At 40.0% G+C, this 26,443-nt stretch overlaps 1 long non-coding RNA gene across 2 annotated transcripts in view; it reads right to left on the reverse strand.

Annotated features, from left to right (window-relative positions):
* The window catches only part of LOC138752681 (uncharacterized), an 86,559-nt gene that overhangs the window by 35,350 nt on the left and 24,766 nt on the right, over window positions 1-26,443 (reverse strand). Inside the window, exon 3 of one of the 2 annotated variants that reach the window (XR_011350832.1) lies at window positions 22,885-23,311. The exons of the other annotated variant lie outside the window; for it this stretch is intronic. This is a non-coding gene — a long non-coding RNA (uncharacterized lncRNA). Of the gene's footprint in view, window positions 1-22,884; window positions 23,312-26,443 lie in introns of those variants that run through there. 2 annotated transcript variants of the gene reach the window in all.

Raw genomic sequence — 26,443 nt, forward strand, 5'->3', positions numbered from 1 at the left:
ACAAGGCAGTATTACCAACTGTGATGCATCTCTCCTGGATGAGCTTAATGCTGTATATGCTCACTTTGAAAGGGAGAACAATGATGAACCTTCATGAGCCCCAACAGATATTGATGACTCTGTCCCCCCAGTCTCTAAGGCTGATGAGAACAGAACCTTCAAGAGGGTGAATTTTTGGAAAGCATCCAGCCCAGAGGCTATACCTATCTGGGTCCTTAAAACATGTGCAGACCAACTGATTGGATTTTAGTGGTAATTTTCAACCTCTCACTACAGAGGTCAGAGGTCTCCACCTGCATCATCCTGGTGCCCAAGAAGAGTACAATGACCTGCCTCAATAACTATCGACAAGCAGACGTTGGTCGTGATGAAATGATTGAGAGATTGGTTGTGGAGCAGATCAACTCATGTCTCAGGAAGGACATAAACCCACCTAACATCCTCAAAGAACTCCATCTCTCTGCAACTGGATCCTCGACTTCCTTATTGACGGACCACAATTGATAGGCCTTTTTACACAGAAAACCCACTTGTTTAGTGTGTGAATGACTGGTCTTCAAAGGCAGATCATGTCATTCACACTGAACCAAGAAATGCCGGGATAATAAGCAAGCCGGCATCCCGGAGCAAAAGGAGGCAACACCTATGGTAATATAGGGGTTTTTATGCACAAAAGCCTCATTATTGCCTGCTCGTTTTTTTTTAAAAAGGCAAATTTATCTTTTATTCAGAGGATGGAAAAGGCAGATAGCGCTGTCCTTTTATGTAGCCCAGAGCAGCACGTTGACGTGCCAGGGCAAAAGAGGCAGGATGTGTAGCACAGCAGTGGCCACCCTGCGACAGCCCTGCCATCCTGCTGCCTGACAGCCCCCCACGTTGCTGCCTGACAGTTCCCCCTGCCCCGCTGGCTGACAGCTCCAGCACCTCTCTCTCTTCCAGTTTCATAACCCTCCCTCTCCATTCACCTCCCTCCCCACTCCTTTCCTCTCTCTTCCATTCCCCTTCCTCTTGCCTCTTCTACCCCTATCAGCCCCACCCCAAGCCGATCGCTCTGCTCCATCATGACAGCCCCATCACCCCGCTGCGCAGTTCACGGAACCTGCAAGCCCCATCCACCCACTGTTGAACAAAGCGGTGCCATCACCAGGAGCCTGTAGAGTCCCAGCCATTTTGTTCAAGGTCCAAGGGACAGTGAGAGGGAATGGATGGCATGAGGGAGTGGGCGGCATGAGGAGCATGGTGAAGTGAGAGAACGGGGCAATGGGGCTGTCAGCGCAACATCAATTGTCTTACCTTCATGTTTGGAGCTGATTTCAGTGGCAATCCTTTTATGCAGGAGGTGAAGCTTCTTAAAGGTAGAGGAAACCTGTCTTTACAGATCACTAATTTTCACTACAAAAGGGCCTTTAAAGGGGATAATGTGAATTAGTGACATCATCTCCTCCTTGATGACTAAGGACATAGGGGCATCCCAAGGATGTGTGCTTAGAGCCTTGGTCTATTCTTTGTACACCCATGACTGTTCAGCTCCAACCTGATGTACAAATTCACTGATCACAATGCCATTACTGGCTGAATAACTGGAAATGATGAGTTAGAACTTGGTTGAGTGGTGCTAGAACAACATCTTTTTCTCAACACCACCAAGGCCAAGTAGCTGATTAATTTTGGGATGGAGAAACTGAGAAACAGAGGTGGAGAGGTTCAGAACCATCAAGATTCTGCGTCCATATTTCAGAAGACCTCTCCAGGAGCCAGCAGATTGCAGCAACCTTAAAGAAGTATGCCAACTCCTCTACCTTTTGACGTCTATGGAGAATTGGCATGACGCTGAATACTTCTACAGGTGCACTGTGGAAATACACTGACTGATTGCATCACAGCCTGGTTTAGGAATTCGAGTGCCCAGGATGCAAAAGGCTGCAGAAGGTATCAAACATAACCTGGATAATTACCGGTTCTGACTTCCCATCCATTGATGATATCTATGTGAGGCCTGGCCTCAAAGTAGGCAGCCAACATCATAAAGAACCCCATCACTCTGGTCACAACCTCTTCCCACTGCTCCCTGCTGAAGTCCGAAGAACAGCATCTCCATGACTACCAGATTCTTGAGCCTCATTAGGGACTGCTCTGACACCACAAAAGGACCCTCTGCATCATTGCACATCACATTTTTGCACTCAGATCACTGAACATTTACTAACGTATTTTTGTATTGTCTCTTTTTATTTCCATTAAATCTACTATTGTAGTTTTTTTTTGCAGCTGAAGCAAGTAAGAATTTTGGTGCATATGTACATTGTACAATGCATATGACAATAAACTGATTTTTTTCATTATAGCCTCAAGCAACTCCTCCAAGACTAACCCCTCATCTCTGGAATCAGCCTGGTGAACCTCCTCTGTACCACATCCAAAGCCAGTATATCTTTCCTCAAGTAAAGAGACCAGAAAGGCATGCAGTACTCCAGGTGCAGCCTCATCAGTACCTTGTACAGTCGCAGCAGAACCTCCTTGTCCTTAAATTCAACCTCTCTAGCAATGAAGGCCAACATCCCATTGCTTTCTTGATAACCTGTTGCACCTGCAAACCAATCTTTGGTGATACCTGCACAAGTACTCCCAAGTCCCTCTGCACATATGTTGGAATCTTTCACCAGTTAAATAATAATTCTGTTTGTCTCTTTTTCCTTACAAATTGGATGACATTATATTTACCAACATTATACTCCATCTGCCAGACCTCAGCCCACTCAACTTATCTATAGCTCTCTTCAGACACTTCATATTTTCTGCACAATTTACTTTTCCACTCAATTTACTGACAGTAAACTTAGATACCCTAGATTTGTTCCCTTCTTCCAAATCGTGAATGTACAATGTGAACAGTATTTGGCCCAACACCAACCCCTGTGACACTCCACTCACCACCGATTGGCAACCAGAGAAACACCCATTTATCCCAACTCTCCACCAATCTTCTGTCCATACTAATACATGACCCCAACTCCATGCATCCTTATCTTATAGATAAGTGTTTTATGCAGCACCTTATTCAATGCCTTCTGGAAATCCATGTGTTCTGCACCCATCTGTTCCCCTCTAGCCACTGCATTCATTATATTCTCAAAGAATATAATGAATAAAGTGAATAAAGTGAATTTGTCAAAGATCATCTGCCCTTCATGCTATGTCTGTCTAATGGACCTTTTTATATCCAGATGTCTCGCTTTTTATTCTTTAATAATATTTTCAAGCACTTTCCTGACTACAGATGTTAAACTAATTGGCCCATAGTTACCTGCCTTTTGCCTAGATCCTTTTTTTTAAACAGTGGCATGAAATTCACCTTCTTCCAATCTGCTGGGATCTACACAGAGTCCAAAGATTTTTGGTAACTCTCCAGTGACCTGTCCTGGTCCACCCATGTTGATGTGACATCTGAGAAGGTATATTGATGCCTCTACTTCTTTAGAAGCATAAAGAAATTCATCATATTACCCTTAATAACTTCTACAGATGCACCATTGAAAGCATCCTGTCAGGATTCATCACTGTGTGGGAGGGAAATTGCAATGCCCAAGACCACAAGAAACTGCAGAGAGCTGTGAACATAACTCCGACATTACAAACAATCCCCTCCCCTCCATTGATCCCACCTATAATTCTCGCTGCCTTGGAAAAGCAGCCAACACATTAAAAGACTAATTCCACCCCACCCACTCTCTCTTCATCCCCTCTCAGGAAGAAAGTTCATGAGTGCCACATCATGCACCACCAGATTCAAGCAAATTTTCTTTCCTACCGTTATCGGGCTCCTGAATGAAACTCGCATTTCTCAAATAATATTGCCTCTGTTCTATAAATCTGTGCTGTTCCTGCTGCACTATGCATGGGTTGACTAGATTAACTGCTCACAAAATGAACTTTTGAACCTCAGCACATGAGACAATAAACTGGAAGTTGACTTGATTTATATAACTGGACCAATGAAGGTGTTCCACACAAAACATCTGATGGACTGTGCATGACAACTCTAGCTGCTGTTTCTGGAGCTCTGGCATGCCATGGGCTGACAATGTGTCAGGGTGGCAATCAGGTATGATGGTGAAACCAAACACTTGTCCTTGGCACTCGGGTGTAATGTTTGCATTTTCATGACCCTAGCAAAGGAGCCAACCCTATGTCAGAGCTTCCTTGTTGGAAGCTCGCTGATAAACAATTGGTGCAAAAGTAGGAGACACGTGAGAGACTGCAGACGCTGGACTCTGCTGGAGAAATTCAGCTTCGTTCTTGGTCGGAACCCTTCCATGGGTCTTGAAGGGTTCTACCCCAAATCGTTGACCATCTTCTCTCTCCCACTGAAGCTACTTGACATGCTGAGCTCCCTAGCATATCAATGAGATTGAAAGAGTGCAGAGAACATTTGCCAGGGATGTTAAGGAACTTAAGGAAACTTTTCACAGGGAACAGTTCAACAGGTTAGGACTCATATGTGTTATATAGTTTTATGAGTTATCCAATTTTTCATCTATCGGTAATGTTATGCATACCGTCATTGTTTGTACATGCTTTATCAAAATCAATAAAAATATTTAAAAAGAATTTATTCCCTGGAGTGTCAGAGTATGATGGAAGATTTGGTAGAGGTATACAATATTATGAGGAATACAGATAGAATAAATGCAAGCAGGCTTTTTACACTGAGGTTGCGTGAGACAAGAAATGGAGTTAATCAAGAAAGTCTGCAGATGCTGTGATTGTAGTTGACACAAAAATGCTGGAAAAACGCAACAAGTCCTGCACCGTTTTTTCAGGCCTGAGCCATTCCTCAAGGTATGAGCAAAAAGCAGACAGGAGCCTGTATAAAATGGTGGGGGGAGGGAGGGGCAGGAGGAAGAGCACAGGGCCACAGACAAGTAATCATAGGTGGATAAGGGTGGGAGGGCAAAATAGAAAAATTCTGGGAGGGGATAGCTCTCCGAATGGACAGGGAAAGGGTGGAGTGTGTTATGTCTCTGTGTTACTTGGGAGGCTTTTTAAATAACTTAGAGATACAAGATTCAAGAAGAGATTTTACTTACTGATGTCTTCCACCCTTTCAGGAAACTGTTCACACACTCACATATACATATACATATGCCCCACAAGTGGAGCACTACAGTTACTACAGTGAGAAGGGTATATTCTTAACATGGTTACAAAATAGTTCACATTATCCTGACTATATAACAGGGAGCTGTAGGAAATGAGATAGAGGGACAGGGAAAACAGGGAGACAGGCCCCATGCTCTGTTAAACCAAGGCCACCTGTAAATTGGAGAAGCAACACCTAATATTCTGTCTGAGCACTCTCCAACATTCATATTGTCGACTCTGATTTGTTGTAGGCCACTCCCCCATCTCCCTATCTTGCCCAACCTTCTGTTTCTTGTCCTCCAGTTCTCCACTCTGTTCCCTCTCCATTCAGAGAGCTTTGCCCTCCCCATCACCTCAGTATTTTTCTCTTGTGCCCTCCCACCCATATCCACCTATGACCTCTTGCCCATGGGCCTGCGCTTCTCTTCCTGCACTTTCCCCCAAAATTTTATACAGGCTCCTGGCTACTTTTTTTGCTCATACCTTGATGAAGGGCTCAGTCTCAAAACGTTGGTTATGTATCTTTATTTTTGCTACATAAAGAATGCTGTGAGACTTGTTGCATTTTTCCTGCATTTTTGTATAAAATAGAGGACATGGATTAAGGGTGAAAGATGAGATAAAGGGAACTGGAGGGGAAAACTTCTTCACACAGAGAGTGGTGAGTGTGGAATGAGCTGGCAGCTGAAGTAATGAATGTGGACTTAATTTTGACATTTAAGAAAAATTTGAATAGGTTATGAATGGAAGGGGCATGGAGGGCTATGGTGCAGGTCAATGGAACTAGGCAGAATAATGTTCAGAATGGACTAAATAGGTTGAAGGGCATGTTCCTGTGCTGTAGTGCTTGGTGGTTCTATGCTTGTGACTTTCAACACAAGGGCCAGCAGGAACCCACTTGGCCCTTCATATGAAGATACCATTCAAAGTGATCTTGGCTGATCTGTCCCCAGCTCCCAACTCCTTTATGCCAGCTCCATAATTTCCAGATCTAGCAAAAGAATTATCCACCTCTTTAAATATCTCCAATAACTTGGCCTCCATAAGACTGCAGGGAAGAAAATACTGGTGATTGACCATCCTCAGTTCTGCAAACCTCAGTTCTAAATAAGTATTTCCTTCTAGAAATGCCCCTCTTTTCAAACTCTACAATGACTGGAACATCACAGCATTTACTGTATCAAGCCCCCTGAGAATCATGCACATTTCAATAAGATCATTTCTTTTTACTGAACAAAAATATAAACCTTATTACTAGTGACGGGACCATCCTCTTTATCCAGAAATCAGCCTTGGTAATTTATTTTTGATTGACTTTTGTGTTGGTACATTATTTTTTCTTGAATACGGAAATCAAATTGTGCAAACTGCTCCAAGTGTGACCTCACCAATACCCTATACAAATGGAATAAAATTTCCCTATTTCTGAACTCCGTCAAAAAGATGCATTTTCCTTCCCAGAGACTTGTCCACCTGTCTGTTTATTGCGCACAAGAACACCTGGATCCTTTTGTCCTCACTGCTATCTCTCGCCACTTGGATAAAAATTTGCATTTATATTCCTCTCTGGTGAGATTTTAAACTACATTCCCATTTTAAACTATATTTCTGACATTTTAGTTTCCTCACTCAACACATAATTGCAGAGTTCCAAGTAACCCCATCATTACATGTTCTCCACCTCTTCTAATGTCTTTCAAGATTGCCACTTACACTGTCCTCTCTGTAGTGATAGAGTGCTACCACCAGGAGGAGTCAGAGACTGATTGTGTGGCATCTGGGGAATTTTGCATCTTAGGAAAGCTGTTGTATGTTGAGTAGATTCAAGATAGATACCCCCACATGAGGACTGGTCTGTGTGGGTTCTGTCTTAGTGCTGTTTGCTTTAGTTAATGAATCTAGTTGTTTAAAAAGAACCCAAGTTTCATTATTGTAATAAAGAGGACATTACATGGTACCAGGAGTGGATGAAACAGTTGAGTGGAAGAAATGCCAGGACAGTGCTGCTGTGCACAGGACTGAAAGAAACACCATAGAGTGCCTAGTGAGTAACAGTCGATATCAGCAGAGAAAATATGGAGAGTTTAAAAACTCCTGATGCTGTAAAATGGACTGGAAATGTTGACCACAAGTGGAGGAATTTTAAACAAATGTTCATGCTATACCTGTAAGCCATTGGAATTGATAGCTAACCTGATTCATGAAAGATGGAATGCTACTTACTGTGGTGGGACACAAAGCTCTAGAGGTTTTCAACACATTTGTTTTTGCCAAGGCAGAAGACGAGGGCAAGTTTGACAAGGTTATTGAGATGTTTGATGAACACTTAAAGAAAAATGAAATGTTCAAGAAGTATGTGTTTTGCTCGTGCACACAGCTGCAGGGAGAGATCTTCGATACTTTTTTTTAACAGACTTAATTGCAAGAACATGCAATTTTGGATCGCTGCAAGATTGAATGATCTGTGATCAAATTATGTTTGGAATTAATGATAAGAAAGTGAGAGAGAGAGTGGTTGCTGCAAGAGACAGAGTTTAACTTAGCTGGAGCTGTGAAGTTATTCCACGCTGGTGAAATAGCTCTGCAGGATGCAAAAAAGTTCAAAGATAGTGTAAAGCTAGTGGAAATGAAGGCATAGTCATAGTCACAGTGTCTGGACACACACATAAACAAAAAATGAAATATAGGAAACAACAAAAGGATGGACAGACATTCAATTGTAAATGATATGGCATTAAACATGCTCCAAAGCAATGCCCGACCTCTGGGAAAGATTGTAACAAGCTCAAAGGGCAGAGTAATGTTTTTCCAAAGAGAAACAAGACAGAAATAAAAGTGTACACACTGTAGAAGAAACTGCTCTCATTGATACACTTTTTGTGGGAATGGTAGTGCCCGAAGTGAACAGTGCCAATCAGGATAAGTGAACAATGTCATTGCATACAAATGGAACAAATATTCCTTTCAAGCTGGACACGGGTAAATGTCAATTTGATCTGTGAGCATGACATCGGCAATGTAGATAAAGTCATGCATCCACGCAAATCCTATACTACTCAAAGCCTATGATGGACAGACTGTCGACATAAAAGGTACATGTAAACTCAAGGTGAAGGTTAAAGATAAAGACCACTACTTCAGGTTCACAGTTGTCCCAGATGGGCATGAATCACTGCTGGGCGACAAAGCATGTGAAAATGTAAGCCTAGTCAAGACAGTATACCACATTAAGAGTGATAATGCACAGAACAGTGTAGAGGAAATACTGGATAAATTTCCAGATATCTTCAAGGGGTTTGGAGTTCTACCATTCACCTATAAGATACAGTTAAAGGAGGATGCACAGCCAGAAGTGCATCCCCTGAGGTAGTTTCCAGCGCCACTAAATGAAAAGCTCAAGTAGGAACTCAACTGAATGATGGTATTAGGGGTAATAAAGAAAGTGGAGGAGCCCACAGAATGGGTGAATTCAATATTGTAAAGAAGAACGGTGATGTAAACATGTGCATGGGCCCAAAAGAGTTGAATACCAATATAAAGAGAGATGAAATTACATGAGGTGGCCGGTGCAAAGTTTTTCACTAAATTGGATGCTTCCCAGGGCTTCTGGCAAATAAATAGTACAAAATATTGTACATTTAATACACTGTTTGGCTGATACTCCTGTCTGAAGATGCCTTTTGGAATTTCCTCAGCTCCAGCATTGTTCCACAGGACAGAGGAGCACATCATAGATGCCATAAATGGGGTACATGTGTACATGGATGACAAGATGCGGATCCACACAGGAACAACACATCGAAGTGTTACAACACATCCAGAAGTATGGATTAAAGCTAAACAGAGAAAAATGTCCGTTTGTTGTGAAAGAAATCACCTTACTAGGAGATAAACTGTCAAAGGTAGGTGTAGAGCCAGACAAGTGCAAGGTGAAAGCAATTTTAGAGATGCCCAGACCCACTGACGAAAAAAGGCATATTGAGAGTACTGATCAATTTCAGTGGTAAATTAATTCCAAACCTGTCTTCCAAAACAATATACCTAAGAAAATTGTTACAAAACAAATGTGAATTGAAATGGACAACCAACCATGAGGAAGAATGGGGATGACTGAAGATCATTCTAACTATGGAATCAGTCCTTTGATGTTCTTTGACGCATCCAGAAAGACAAAAATATCTACGAGCGCTTCAGAGATGGAATAGGTATTGTACTACTGCAGGCTGTCAGAGAAGATTGGAGGTTAGTAGCATACGCATCAAGCATGATGACAATATCTGAATATTGATATGCACATATCGAGAAAGAGTATCTAGGTCTGGTCTATTGACTTGAGAAATTCCACAGCTATGTATATGGTCATTAATAGCAATAATCAAGAAAACATCTCAGTGAAATGTCACTGAAATCCAAAGACTGATGATGAAGCTACAATGACATGAATATGAATTGGTACACACACCAGGGAAACTTATTGTGTTAGCTGATGTGTTATCCAGGAGAACAATGCAGAGTGAAGCACACAATGAGAGTTCCACCGAAACAGATGCGAATCTCCACGTGAACTTGATCACTGAATCTCTTCCCAAATCTGACATGAAATCCAAGCAGATTGTAGCTGAAACGGTCATGAGAATCTGAATGAAGGATGGTCTAGAGGTGAATGTCAGCCATACTACAACTTTAGAGCTGCAGTGAGTCTTGTTAATGGGCTTTTACTCAGACAGAGCAGAGTTATCACTCCTGAATCAGTGTAATGAGTGATGCTGAAAAGGTTGCATGAGGGGCACCTTGGAATGGAAAAATGCAAAAGGAGGGCTAGAACTGCTGTTTATTGGCCAGGAATAAATGCTGACATTGACCGGATGGTTTCAAACTGTGAGACCCATTTGAAACATCACTCAAAGCAGACAAAGGAACCCATGATAATAACTGCCGTATTAGCAGAGGTTAGGCAGAAAGTTGGAACTGATCTGTTCCACGTGGATGGAAAGAATTACTTGCTGGTTATTGATTATCTATCAAAATATCCAGAGATTGCGCTGCTTCCTAACATGTCTGCTGCTATGTGATCAAATATATGAAATCGATCTTTGCAAGACATGGGATTCCTCAATTGTCTACAGTGACAATGGATTATGCTACAGTGTAGAGAATTCCAGACACTGCAGAAGAGAATGATTTCTGACGTAACTTCAAATCCTCTGCATCCACAGTCAAATGGCAAAGCAGAAAGGAGTTCACATAGATAAACAGCTGCTCAAGAAAGTCCTAGACAGTGGCTCAGATCCGTATCTAGCTCTATTGCGTTACAGAGCTTTGTCACTTGAACATAACATGTCATCCGCTGAGCTTCTGATGGAACATAGACTATGCATCACATTTCCCTACTCTGCAGATCCAAACAAGAAGAGAGATATCAAAGATGTCAAATGGAAACAATGGAGACAAAAAGCAAACTACGACAAGTCAGCAAGAAGCTTTGGGGCACTGGGACAAAACAACACAGTGAGACCCAGAGATTTCAACACTTGGGACAAAAAGGCTGCTGGTCTGGAGGAAGTAAATGCAAACCCCTACACTGTCAGAACAGAGGATGGTCAAATACTGAGAAGGAATCGAAAGAGCCTGCTGAAAATGCAAGAGACACTGCAGGAACGGACAAATGCAGAGGATTCACCCTGCACAGGAACAGAGGAAACACCACCTATGCTAGACAATAGTGGACCAACAGACCCAACACAAGTACCTGCAGAGCCGACACAAACACGTTAAGAGATCCACACGTGTTATCAAAGCAACTGATGGACTGAATCACTAAGAGAAAAAGAACTGCACACTTAAAAGTTTGTGCTGCTGATGTTCGTGTTGAACTATAAATTGAAAAAATACTGTATTAATGTGTCATGTTAGATTAAACATCTCAAGGAAAGGGGATGTAGTTATAGAGTGCTACCACCAGGAGGAGCCAGAGACAGAGTGTGTGGCATCTTGGGAATGTTGCCTCTTGGGAATGCTTCTGCATCTTGGATAGATTCAAGATGGATGCCTCCACATGAGAACTGCCTGTGTGTGCTCTGTCTTAGTGCTGTGGCTTTAGTTAATAAATCTAGTTGTTCAAAAATAACCCAAGTTTCATGATTGTGATAAAAGAAACATCACACTCTCCTCTAGATCATTAGTACAAATCATAAATAATCGAAGGCTAAGAACTCGTCCTCGGGACATTCCACCTATTATATCCTTCCAACCTAGGAAAGAAGGGGACATCTTTTATCGTGACAAAGAAGAGAAGGAGACTCCTTTTTTGTACAATCAAGAAATTGAGCAGGTTCTAGAAGAATCCTAGTGTCTGTAGATTGAGCCATTGTACAGGTGCACTTCTACGATCTGCGAAGCTCACCCAGCTTGCTCTATGCCGACATTCCACTTTACACTCCTGTTGGCAGCACCAGATATTAACTTGTGGGAACTGCACCTATTGTTGGCTCTGGTCAGAGAGCCTTAATTACAGAAGTCCCTCTGGAATGTGAACACAAGAGGTTTGATTTTCCATGTGGGTTCTCCCTCTGACCCAGAGTCATTTTGGTGGATGAAAGTGTTAAACCTGCATCCCAAATTTATGTGAGCATTCTGGTGTTCAATGGAGATTCACTTCATTAATCCAACCTAACTCTTTAAATTTAAATGTTAATTTTTGAGATACACCACGGTAACGGATCTTCCAGTCCATGAGCCCATGCTACCCAAATAATGACTAACCCAGTATGCCTTTGGAAAGTGAGACGAAGCTGGAGCACCAAAGGAAATCCATGCAGACACAGGGAGAAGATACAAAGAGGCAATGATGGACTCGAACCCGAGTCCACAGCATTGTATTAACAACTACGCTAATCCTCCCACCCACAGATTTTTCCCCTGGAAAACAAATTTTACTTTCAATAAAATTAGGTACAGAAGAAAACTTGTAGACTTTTTATATCCTTTGTGTCATATCCATACATTGCTTTACTGCACATTGTTATCCTTCATTCTCTAATTTGATACATGACACCATTGCCACTCCTGTGGCCTCTTGTAGTTCTCCCCCATCTGTTGTTTGAGGGCTCTCCATCCAACTTAACCCCTCAATGTCTGGTAGAGGAAACACGGTTTACACTGTGTTCCTTCGCCACAAAGCCCTCACTTTGGCTGCACCAAGCCTCAGTTCAACCCTCAGCACATCCTCCTGCAGCCTGGAATGTACCCGGCTGCAGGATTACCACTGACATATTGATGACCTGGAAGGTCAACAAGTTTCGGGCAGATAAAAGGGTGTCTTTCACGGAGCTGATGGTCTTCCCAGGAACAGCCGTAAATCAGAGAGTCTTCTGTCATGCTGATTCTGAGGATGAACCGTGACAAGGATTCTTAAATCCTTCTTTGCACACTTAGCAAATCCACAGTCTGTAAGGAGGTGAGTGACTGTCTCCACTCCACCACAGAAATCTCAAGGCCAACATGCATAGTGGGTGACATTTTTGTTGTGCAGGAAGGATCTGACTGACAGGGGTCTTCTCATGGCCAGCCCTGCCGAGTTCTGTGGCGTGTTAGTGAGCACTGACAATGAGACATTCAACCAGAAGGCGTGGACTATCTGTCCAGGGAACCACCCCACAGTATCCATCAAGTCCTTATCTTTCAGTATCTGCAGGAAGTTCCATTCTGATCACTGCCTGATGGACTTGTGGCCAAAAGTGCTTGTCAGGAAAACTGGTGTGGCAGTGACCAGTTCTTTGGTGCAATAATGGGGCCAGTCCTGTCCTTCACTACTCTCAGATGCCTTTTTCTTGCTCTTGCACTCTTTGATCCCTCAAATGTGAGGGTAACCTGCTTCCACTCCATTTCTGAGGGGGGGGATTGGGGGAAATGACCACTGCGTACTAGCTTCCATATGGTCTTAACAGAGTGAGGGTACCTGAGGGCTAGAGATGCAGTATTCTTAGAGTCATAAAAATCCACTCAAAGACTGCCCCTGGTCCATTTTGGGGATACATCCCTATATCTAAGAAATAAAGTGCTGGAAAAATGGGTGGGGATGCATTAGGAAATGGAGGGAGCTGCTGCCTCACAGCTCCAGAGTCTCGGGTTTGAATCCTACTTCTAGCCCTGTCTTTGTGGAATTTTATGCGCACTCCCTGTGATCGTGTGGGTTCCTCCCAGGTGCTTGGTATCCATCTCACACTCCAAAGACATGCGAGTCGATGAGCTAATTGTCTACTGTTAATTGGCCTTAGTATCTGAGTCAGTGGTAGAATATGGGAGGGTTGGGTGGTGACAGGAATGTAAAGCAGATAGGTTTCAAGGAGAATTAATATGGAATGGGATTTTCTGTGGGCTGGTATAGACTGAATGCCCTCCTAGGTCATTAGAAAAAATGTAACAGGAGTTTTGTGCAAACTTTGGCTAAGATAATGACCATAAAGGGCAAAACCAACAACAAAGGAAATCGAGTGAACTTTTTATCAGACAAGAGGGAGCGTTAAAGACCAAAGAGTTCCCTTAAAAGCTGTTGGGCAAAAACATCAGGGGGACAGGGAGAATGACAGATGTGCAAAATTAATTCTTCACGTCCATTTTCAGATGAAGACCATTGACAATTTCTGGGCCCAGTCGAACTAAAATTGGAAATGCTTAACATATGTTTGGCATGTGTGGCTGAGCAAGTCAATGCTGTAATGTGGACAGATCTTGAGGCTGCCAGAGAATACAAGGAAATGAGTGAGGAAACAAGCAAGAACCTGGTTAATGTTTCCGAGAACTTTGTAAATTCGTAGATTGTCCTTAAGATCTGTAAAAATTGCTCAATTAATCCCAATACTTAAAACACAAGGGAGGTAGGCATTGGGGACTGATAGACCAATTAGTACGGCACTGGGAAACAATCTCAAGTCACTAATGGGATTCTCCATACATGCTTAAATGAACATGAAAGGAAGATTCCTGTTTCAGAAATAATCACAAGTCATGAATCCCCTTAACTTATTTGAGCAGCTGCCACATTATTGGATGGAACTTTTCAATAGACACAACATCTGGAGAATACCGGAAAAAAAACTACAGTGGTGGCAATCACGAACAAAAGCAGAAAACGTGGAAATTAGCAGCAGAACCAACAATATCTGTGAAGATAGTCTACCCTTTAGGCTGCAGGCTCCTGTGTCAGACAAAACATGCTTCAAATTTCTGATGATGTTTTGCATTTAAACCTTTTAAGAAGATAGAGGCACCTGGTATTAATGGCAGAAAGTCAGCAAACTCCCCCTGGGAACAAGGATCGGAAGTGAGTGGATAGTGGCTTCAGGGATATCCCACCCGTTGTTTCAGTGAATGGTGGAGGGGGAAGTGCGGCTGGTGGTATTTTTAGATTTTGTCATTACACCAATGAAAATTGTCATACACAATGGACAGTGCAAATATGCATTGTAATTCTTTCTTGCCACATGCAAACAGGTACTTCATTAAAAAAAAGCTATAATTGAATTTAAAAAGATAATGTGCCAAAGTTCTAGAGCAATGAGTATTCTTCTTGTCCTTCAGTGAAACTGGAGTGGATCAAATGGCTCCACGCAGTAGCCTCATCTTGCCTGCAGGCTAATCATTCGATGGCTAATTTATATCCCAGCCAAAACTTAAAGGTTTACTCATAAAGGCAATGGACAAAAGGGCACCAGGGTAGCCCAATGCTATTACAGCACCAGTAACCCAGATTTGAATCCGCTTTTGCCTGTAAGGAGTTTGTGTTCTTTCTGTGACCTGCATCGGTTTTCTCCAGGTGCTCCGCATCCGGTTTCCTTCCACCTTCAAGTAATGTAGGGGGATGGTAGGTTAATTGGCTTTATTGGATGTAATTAGGCAGTAAGGGTTTCATGAGCTGGAAATACATAAATAGATAAAAGATATCCTGTGAAAACATAAGAGGTTGGAGCACTTACAACAATGCTGACCAGAACTATCTGCAATGGGGGGGGGGGGGGGGGGTGGTGGCAAGATGCCGTAGAGGGAAGACGTGAAGTTCCACCTTCCCCCAGTTAGACTTAAAAATACACGATTTAAAACTTGTAAAAGTGGTTAAAAATAGTATTTACAGACTTTGGAATAGTGGAGGATTGAAATGGCTACAAACGTGAAGAAATCAAAAGCTCAATTGCAAAAGAAATTACCTTATAAAAGTGTTGAAGAATTGAGACCTACCTACCAAGTTGAAGCCATGGAGTCATCGATTGGAGCTCCCAAGCCTCAGAGGACTCCTGCTTGTCTAAGTATTACACCGGCGCCGATCACACATTCGCAAGATGGCGCTGGTTTAGTGATGAGCTCGGCCGGCGCTGACTCGCGCACCCATGAACCCGGGCATGTGGGCAGATTGGCCGAGTGAGGACAGACTAGCGAGCCCGCAGCATTGCCTGATGGTCCGGGGGCGTGCAGTATAGCGTCGAAAGAAGGACCTGCGCGGTCGGTGACTTTGCCGGGTATGTGCAGTGCATCGCAGGTCCGTGAGTTATTGGAAAAGGTGTGTGCTGTGGGGGAGCCCGAAAGACGGCGGGCTGATGAGGTCGGCACGTTGTCAACGGGTGTCCAGGCCTGCAGCTGCACTGGAAAAGGAGCCACTGCGTTAGGGGAGGAAGAGAACTCAACGTTACTGGAATTAACACAGGAAGAAATGGTGACTGAGACCAGAGAAGGTAGGCCTCAAGGGGAAGTGATAGAACCTGGACTGGATTCTGTGTTTACAATATTGGAAGGGATTGTTCATCAAGTGGAAAACATGTCAATACAGATGTCTACTCAGATAAACCAAGGATTTATGGAAGTGAAAACTAAAATGAATAATATGTGTGAAGAGATGACTTCTATGAAGAAAGATATGACTGTAGTTAAAAGTGATGTTAGTAGATATATAAAAACAGTAGATACTGTACAGGATAATTTTTAAAAAATTGAAAAAGCTTTTTTTGAATGTAAGAATCAAGTAGAGCGTAATAGAGAAAAATGGAAAAAGTGGAGGACTCTTGTGGACCGGGGGATTCAGAAGAAGGAATTATTGAAGAAGATTGATTCATTAGAGAATCAAGGTTGAAGAAATAATGTAAAAATAGTAGGTCTTCCAGAAGATATGGAAGGTTCAGATCTGGTAAAAAAATTTAAAGAAATGAATTTTTGAAGTACTGGGCAAGGAATTTTTTCTGGATGGTCTAGAGTTGGATCAAGCGCATAGCGCATTGTGGAAAAAACTGTTTCCAGGTCAATCACCGAGGGCAGTTTTGATTCGCTGTTTGAAATATCAAGATAGAGAAATGGTATTACGAGTTGCGGTGCAGAAAGCACGGAAAAATCAGACTCCAATGATGGTTCAAAATAACAGAGTGTTTTTCTATGCAGATTTGAGTCAAGAAATTATTGGAAGGCGTCGAGAATTTAATTCAGCTAAAGAAGTGTTGTGGCAAAAGGGTTACAAGTTTGCCTTTCGTTACCTGGCTGTACTTAAAGTTTTTTATGGAAATTTTCAATCTCAAATTTTTGAAAATGATCATAATGGATTAATTTTTGCCAATTCATTGCCAGATTTGTGAGGAAATGGTCGGTCACCATTATCGTCGCCTAAAAGGAGGGTAAATGGAAATGGGAATGAAAAGATTGGGAAGCACGGAAAGAATGGAAAGAAGGTTGAATTGATGCAAAGTCTTCTTGATATTGAAGACCCGGAACAATCATTGGGATTGGAATCACTGGGTTGAATATGTCTGAATAATTACTTTGAGAAAGTCTGATGGGGTGGTGGGGGGTTGTTGACACTGAGACCTGATAGTCATTTGCCACTAGTGGGCTTTACCACACCCAGATTTTTAGGAAGTTACTACTTTTTAGTAGTTTACTGAAGGGAAGTTTATAAATATATTTTTTTGCTTTTGTGGTATTTTTATATAGGGGAGGGTTTAGAATATTTAGGGAATTAGAAAGGGAACTAATAGTTTATAGTAGAATTTTTACTGAAATGTCTAATTTGAACTTTGCAACTTTTAATGTCCAGGGATTGAATAATCCTATTAAGCGTAAACGGGTATTGGCTTATATTAAAAAAAATGAAAGTCGATATTGCTTTTTTGCAAGAGACACATTTGACTAAAAAAGAACATATGAAATTAAAGAGAGATTGGTTGGTCATGTATTTTGTTCTTCTTTCAAATCCAAGGCAAGAGTGTAGCGATCTTAATTCGTAAGAAATTACCATTTGAATTAGAATTCTTTGAAGGTAATGCAGGGAGGGTTTTGAGGTTGAATTGTAAAATTTTTGCTGAATCATGGACTTTGTTAAATATCTATGCACCTAATGTGGATGATGAAAGGTTTATGTCGGAGGCTTTTTTCTTATTAAATCAGGCCAAGGAAAATATTCTGGATGGGGAGATTTTAACTGTGTTTTAGATCCCTTATTGGATAGGTCTCCGAAAAGTATAAGGAAATCAAAGACGGCAAAACAAATAGGGGCCTTGATGAAAGATTTGAATTTAATTGATATTTGGAGGAGAGTAAATCCTACAAGAAAGATTTCCCCTTTCATTCATTTAGACTTAATTCATTTTCTAGAATAGATTTTGATTTGGTATCGGCACATTTACAAGGTAGAGTACTCCAAGCCGAATATAAAAGCCGGGTCATATCGGATCATTCTATGTTGTTTCTCTCTTGTGCAAGTTCAGAAGTGGTGCAATTGTCTTATAGATGGCGGCTTAATACAATGCTATTAAAGAAACCAGAATTTGTTACTTTTGTTAAGGAACAGATTGCTTTATTTCTGGCTGAGAACATTAATACAGTAAATAGTATTTTTGTATTATGGGATGTTTTGAAAGCATATTTGCATGGGCAAATTATTAGTTATACTACGAAAGTTAAAAAACATTATGTGGCAGAAAGCTTAACATTGGAGAAACAAATTACTGAGGTGGAAAAGGAATTTCAGAAAAAATGTTACAGAAGATAAAAAGGCAGCCTTAGCGAAGTTGAAACTACATTATAATACACTACAAATCTATCAGTGTGAGTGTTTAATTAATTAATCTAAGCAATGTCATTATGAATTAGGTGAGAGGGCTCATAAGGTGCAAGAGACACATTTGACTAAAAAAGAACATATGAAATTAAAGAGAGATTGGTTGGTCATGTATTTTCTTCTTCTTTCAAATCCAAGGCAAGAGTGTAGCGATATACGTAGTGTATGTTTAGCCATTGGATTATCAATTAGTTTATATAGTTTAGTAAGAGTAAAAGGGAGAGCAGCTCCCAAAATAGAACTAATTGAGAAATTTTGTACCAGTTTAATTTCTAAATTTACCCAATGGGGATTTAGAGATAATTCTGAATAATTCAACCAATACCTTAAGTAACTAATATTAATTGCCCAATAATAAATTCTAAAGTTGGGTAATGCCAATCCTCCCTCCAGTTTAGATTTCTGTAAATATTTTTTTCCCAATCTAGGATTCTTGTTTTGCCAGATATATGAAGACAATTTAGAATCGACCTTATCAAAAAAAGATTTAGGAACAAAAATAGGTATAGCTTGGAATATATATAAAAATTTAGGTAAGATCATCATCTTAATAGCATTAATTCGGCCTATCATGGATAGGGATAATGGTGACCAATTGGTAAGTAAACTACCGATCAGGTCCAATAGAGGGAGAAAATTAGTCCTAAACAAATCTTTATGTTTTTTAGTAATCTTAATCCCTAAATATATAAAATAGTCTCTAGCTATTTTAAAAGGCAAGCTATCGTAAATAGGAACCCATCCATTAAAAGGGAATAATTCACTTTTATTTAAGTTCAGTTTATATCTCGAAAAATTACTAAATTGGGCTAATAAAGATAAAACTGCAGGAATAGAATTTTCAGGATTGGAAATATATAGCAATAAATCATCTGCATATAGTGATACTTTATGAATATCCCTGCAACGAATAATACCAGTAATATTGGGTGCTTCTCTGATAGCAATTGCCAAAGGTTCTAAAGCTAAGTTAAATAATAAAGGGCTAAGGGGGCACCCTTGCCTGGTGCCCCGAAATAATCGAAAATATGGCGATCTTTGGGTATTGGTAAAAACCGAGGCAACTGGGGAATTATAAAGAAGTTTAATCCAAGATATAAATATTGGACTAAAATTAAATTTTTCAAGAACTGTAAATAAATAAGGCCATTCTACTCTATCGAAGGCCTTCTCAGCATCTAATGAAATAACACATTCTGAGGACTTATGTGAAGGGGTGTAAATAATATTCATCAATCTTCTAATATTAAAGGAGGAATAACGATTTTTAATGAATCCAGTCTGGTCTTCAGAGATAATATATGGTAATATCTTCTCTAGCCTTGTCGCTAGAATTTTAGAGAAAATCTTAGAATCAACATTCAACAAAGAAATTGGTCTATAAGAGGAACATTCGGTCGGGTCAATATCAACAATTATATACTTTTGAGGGAAAGTAGGAAGCTGGTTCTATTGATTCTTATTAATCCAAGTTAAATTTACCTGTTTTAAGAGAGGATAAGGTTAGGGAATTAGAAATTCCATTTACATATTTCAAGATTAAAGAAGCTATACAAGGGATGCCAAATGGGAAGTCACCGTGGGATGATGGAATTTCAGCTGAATCTTATAAAGTATTTTATGAAGATTTATCCTCGGTATTTGGAGATGTTCTACAGCAAATAACTGAGGATCAGGTGTTACTGGAATCTTGTTTGAGTGCTATAATTACTGTGATTTTAAAGAAATATACGGATCCATTGAAAGTATCTTCGTATAGACCTATTTCTTTACTAAATGTAGATTATAAAATTATGTTGAAAGTATTAGCAAACAGACTTGCTAAATATTTACCTCAGTTGATACATGTAGATCAAACAGGTTTTATTAAGAATAGAAATGCACCTGATAACATTCTTAGATTGATCACATTGGTCAATGCATCTAGACAGCAACCCAACCACCAATGGTGGTTGCACTGGATGTGGAAAAAACTTTTGATAGGGTTGAATGGAATTTTTTATTTAAGGTGTTAGAGAAATTTAATTTTGGCCCTTATTTTATTGGTTGAGTTAAAGCTTTATATAAAAACCCAATTACTAGGGTGGTGACAAATTGTAAACTTCTTTACCATCTAAATTAATGCGGCCAACTCGGCAAGGTTGTCCATTATCACCAGCCTTGTTTGAATTGGCCATTGAACCATTAGCTCAGACAATATGATGTTAAGATTAAAGGGATGAGAATTGCAGATGATGAATATAAGATTAATTTATTTGTGGATGATATGTTGGTCTATTTGACAGAACTGGAGTAGTCTTTGAAATATTTGCAAGATTGCTTGCTGAAATTTAGGGATATAAGGTAAATTGGGATAAGAGTGAAATATCACCCAGTTGGGGAAGGAGACTATATGGAATATAAAAATATTATAAAATTGAAATGGTCAGATAGAATTAAACATTTGGGAGTAGTAGTAATGCAGATTACCAATCTTTATATAAATTAAATTATGTTCCTTTATTAAAAAGGATTAAAATTGATTTGATTAAATGGAAAGATCTTCCATTAACTTTAATTGGTCGAGTAAATTGTATTAAAATGAATATATTTCCTCGAATCCAATATTTGTTTCAGTTAATACCTTGTTTACTTTCAAAGAGTTTCTTTCAGGATTTGAATAGCGCAGTACAGGAATTTTTATGGAAGGGGAAATTACCACGAGTAGCTTTACATAAACTTACATGGAATTATGCATTGGGTGGTCTTCAATTACCTCATTTTCAAAATTATTATGAAGCAGCTCAGTTGAAATTTGTTAGTAGATTGATGGATATGGACCAACCCCCGAGTTGGGCAAAGGTGGAAATGGCTTGTATTTCTGAAGTTGAGGTACATCAGTTCATATTTAAATGGAATATGAATTTATTGTGGGAATGTAATATGCCGATATTAAAACACTAGTTAAAGATATGGGGTAAAAGAAATATGGTTTTAGTGTTGAAGGGTAAACTATCAATTCAAACTCCATTATACCATAATCAACTTATTCCCTTTTCAATGTTTAATAATCATTTAAAGAGATAGAATTCTAAGGGTATAAAGATAGTTCAGGATTGCTTTGAAACAGGGCAGTTTCTTTCCTTTAATCAATTGAGGAAGAAATTTGATATATCTCTAAATTCTTTATTTGTGTACTATCAACTCAGAGCTTTGATAAAAGATAATTATGGTAAAGAGATGAATTTACTTATGTTGATGAAATTTGAGTCTTTGATTTCCTCTATACCAAAGAAAGGTTATATTTCAGATATGTATCGATTGTTACAAGATAGTATGGATAAACCAGAATGGGAGAAATCTAGGCTTAAATGGGAAAGTGATTTAACTTATACTTTTACTGAAGACAATTGGGAGGTTATGTGTCACGACAGTGTAACTAAATTGATGAATGTAACAGATGGAATGGTTAATTATAATTTTTTACATCAATTATATTTGACTCCAGAGAAATTTAAAAAAATATGGGTTTAGCAATTCAGACTCTTGTTTTCGATGTGGACTCTGTACTGGAACTTTTTTACATGCTGTTGGTCTTGTGTTAAAAGTACAACCATTTTGGGAAGGAATTAGATTGGTCTTGGAAAAATTATTTAAGATTAAATTATCACTCGACCCATCGATTTTTTTTGTTGGGCTATATGGTTTATTTGAAGGGATTGGGGATGGATAAATTTCAAATTGCATTTGTACATTGAGCGTTATCTGGAGCACGAAAATGTGTAGCTAGTACTTGGAAAGATAATATGGAGATTAATATAGTATGTTGGCATAATTAATTAAAAGCTTGTATTCTGTTGGAAAAAAAACCATGTGATTTGCATGATAATTATTCATTCTTTGTTAATATGTAGTCTTCTTATTTGGAATATGTGAATTTGAAAATACTTTGAAATATTCTATATATTCTATATATTCTGTTTTTGTATTTGGCTCCCCTTAAGGGAGCTGGCTGAAGGGCTCGGAAGGTGGGAAGGGTTTTTATTTATGTATCTAAAAATTTCCTGCTGTTATTTGATTGTATTTTGTTTTTAAAAAATCTTTTAAATAAAATGTGAAAAAAAAGAGCTATCTGCAACGTGACTTTCAAAGGCTGGGTAAAAGTCACCCTATTCTGATGACATTTCATATACATTAGAAAAAGGAACAGGAACTGGCCATCTGCTCTGTCGAGCCTGCTCTGCCATTCAATAAGATCATGGCTGATCTGGCTGTGGACTCAGCTCCACCCACCTGCCTTTTCCACCATGATGCAAATATTTATCTCTCTGCATGTTAAATACATTTAACGAGGCAGCCTCCACTGCTTCTTTGAGCTGAGAATTCCACAATTTCCACTCTCTGGAAAAAGCAGTTGCTCTTTATCTCCGTCTTAAATCTACTCTCCTAAATCTTGAGGCTGTGATGATGAGAATGAATTTATTAACATATAATTTCCATTGTGCATATGTCCAGATGCACTGAAATTCTTCCTTTCTATGGCCAGACACTTTAAGAAAATCAACTACACGAGAATACTTTAAATTAAATTAAATGACAATAAATGGCAAAGATAGATAATTTGGTCACTGAAATGCAAGAAAAAAATTGCATTACAATATTACAGACAGTCCTTTTTAATTCAATTAATGTTTAACCTTTAGAGCAGGGTTTCCCAACCAGGGGTGCGAGCTAGCATTCCAGGGGGTGCAAGATAACATTTCAGTTTTTTTTATAAATCCATACTCCTTCAATTTGGATAATACGTCAGATGATGAAGAGCTGAAGGAAGATCTTATTGAACTGTGCATAAATCGTGTTCTTGAAATGCAGTTTGAAAGCAAAACTTCGGAACAATATTGGTGTTTGGCAATGGACGTGTTTCCAAGACTTTGTGAAAAAGCACTAACTGTGCTCATCCCGTTCGCGACGACCTACTTATGCGAGTCTGGATTTAGTGCCCTTTTGTCGATCGAGACAAAATCTAGAAATCGGTTGGGTGCACAGGGAGACGTGCGGATTGATATCAGCAACAAAGTCCCACGTTTTGGAAAAACTCTGAAGCAATAAACAGGAACAAGAGAGTCATTAAATTTTAAATTGGCTTATGAACATTTGAACATTAGTTCTTAAACTTTTTTAAAGAAATTTCATGCATGGATGAAAATTTAATTTTTTTGTAGGGTTTATGCAACTTTTAATTTGTTGTAATATTTTTTTTCTTTTCTATATGTTCCATTTTTGTTTATATATTATTAAAAATTGATTATACAAATTTGTTTTGGTCACCTTCACCTTTATTCTTAAATAAATTATTGCTTTAAGGGATGCGAGAACATATTAAAAATTTTTAGGGGTGCGGGGCATAAAAAAGGTTGGGAACCACTGATTTAGAGTAACAGCGCAGTAACCGGCCCTTACAGCCCATGAGCCCACACTGCTAAGTACACCAATTAACCTACAAACCCTGTATATTTTTGGAGGGTTGAAGGCAACAGGAGCACCCGGGGAGAACATACAAGCTCCTTACAGACAATGCCAGATTCAAACCTGTGTCACCAGCTCTGTAATAATATCGCGCTAACTCATTTGTGGTGTTGGAGGGGCTTATCAATTCATGTTACATGAAGAATGGAATGGAGCACAGGATCTAGCAGTGGCTGCATGACTGATCCGCCCCTCTCTCCAATCTGTTCCAATAGGTTTAGGGTTAGGGTTACAATGTATTGACTCAATACCCTACAAAAAGGCAGCCAAAACTGTGGGTACCCCCCACTGTACTGGACCGGCTTAGAGAGAGGTGCAGATAATTCAGGGGCACAGGTCTTTACTGGCATGGCTGGCATCTGGTCTGGTCTGATCAATGATGGCAGTGTCACCATTCAGATGCTTGCTGATGCACAGGTGGCTTGGCTACAGAACTCACTATGCATTGATCCAATGTTGTGGAGCTGAGCAGGGCATGACTATCCCACGCTCAGCATCAAACAGACCATGTCAACCTCAGACCAATAAGCATCCAGGGAACCCTTCCAAATGTGTGAGGATTGAAACTCAATCATCCAACCCCCACGTTAAGCCGGCAGTGGTCTTTCACCCAACTTTCCTTCAGTGGATGAGAATCCAGATGCTTTGCTAATGTTACTTTAGGAAAATTATTCAGCCCAGAAATCACCAGAGTCGCTCATCCCCATGCTTGTGCCTTGGTACCATGGTTGCATCATGGAAAGAATTCAAGCACCATGCTCTTTGGCATGCATATAAAAGACAACCTTTCCTGGACCTACAAAACCTCCTCATTCATCAGGAAAGATAGCAGTGCCTAGACTACAAGTGCAAGACTACAAGTACTCATCTTGACAACATTTTGCAGGAGCATAATTTATTTTTTTTCATACAGCTTGAAAAACTGGTCCTTATGAGAGAATCCTGTCTGGCTGCATCATTGTGTGGTACAATAGCTGCAAAGTATCAGACTGGAACTCAATACATAGGGTCATCAAAATAACCCAGATGATCTCTGTGGTTCCCCTTTCCACTATTGATGACATTCCCTGGGAGCATTGCTTAAATAGGATTGAAAAAATTATTGAGGACCCTTTCCATTCAGCATAAAGTATCTTTGACCTACTAGTAAAACAGGAAAGTTTGCAGACACCGTGGTTGATCTAAAAACACAATGGTAGAGAAACTCAGCAAGACAAAGATACATAACCAACATTTCAGGCTTGAGCCTTTCATCAAGGTATCTACTTGATATAGCAAAGATAAGGTACATAACCAATGTTTCAGGCTTGAGCCCTTCGTCATCATCAGGAAGGAGGTACAGGGGCTTCAAAATCAGGACTGCCAGGCTGACAAATAGCTTCTTCCCACAGGCTGTGAGATTTATGACCAATATCCTGTAACTGAGTAAATCACCCCAAAACAATTTTATCTATACTTACTTAAAATTATATATTTATGTACATGTGATTTTTATGAGCTGTCTATTGTGTGTGCACTGTGTCATGAAGAAATGCTGTTTTGTAGGGTTGTATACGTATAGTCAGGTGATAATAAACTTGAACTTGAGTTTATAGGTAGATATAGCTCAAGCAATCTGCAAGCTCACGAGATTGGTTTACGTGCAGGTGTGCAGTCTTCTTTTGTTTTGTATCTGTTTCCAGTTTGTAAATAAATTCCATATTTTTACTGCCAACATGTGTCCAGGGTTATCACTCCTCAAACCTTTCAAATCTATCACCTGTACACTCATTGCTGCTGTAGTTACTTAAACTGCGGGGTCTTCTCTCAGGCTTCTCCTTCCAGTAGATGTACACAGCAGGAAACCTGAGTGAGTCCCGAAAGTCTGCCGATGCTGTGATTGTAGTAAAAACACACCAAAATGCTGGAGGAACTCAGTGGTCTTTCAGCATCCATAAATAGCAAAGATATATTGCCAACGTTTCGGGTCTGAACCCTTCTTGACTAAAAAGAATGAGCTAGAAGGAAGAATTCTCAGAAAGTCTCAGAATTCAGACAATGCTGGCTGGGGGAGAAATCCAGAACAATAAGATGTGTTAATTGGATATGATAAGGGCAGAGATGAGAATTTATCATGTCTATGCAAAAGGAGACAGGGAATGGAAAGATGACTCAGTCCACTACTGTTCACGCTGTTGACTCATGATTGACTCATGACTGCACGGCCAGATTCAGTTTTAACAGAATCATCAAATTTGCGGATGATACAACAGTAGTTAGCCTCATCAGCAACAATGATGAGTGATCTTACAGAGATGTGGCACAGTTAGCATAGCAGTTAACGTAACACTGTTACAGCTCCAGTGATCGGGTCCGGGGTTCGAATTCCGCACTGTCTGTAAGGAGTTTGTATGTTCTCTTCATTGTCTGTGTGGGTTTTCTCTGATTTCATCCCACTGTTTGAAACACAATGCAGGTTGTAGATTAATTGGGTGTAATTGGATGGCACGGGCTCGTGGGCTGAAAGGGTCGGTTATTGTGCTGTATTTCTAAATTTTTAAAAAAGAGGAGGGTGAGCAGGCTCATAAAATGGTGCAATAACAATAACCTGAGTCTTCACATGGATAAGACAAAGGAGATGAATGTGAACTTCTGGAGGATGAAGGTTGATCACTCTTCATTACTCGTCAATGGTTTGGTCATGGAGAGAGTGGAGAACACAAA

Source organism: Narcine bancroftii, chromosome 2 (genome assembly GCF_036971445.1).
Source record: "Narcine bancroftii isolate sNarBan1 chromosome 2, sNarBan1.hap1, whole genome shotgun sequence".
In the NCBI taxonomy this organism is placed as follows: Eukaryota; Metazoa; Chordata; class Chondrichthyes; order Torpediniformes; family Narcinidae; genus Narcine; species Narcine bancroftii.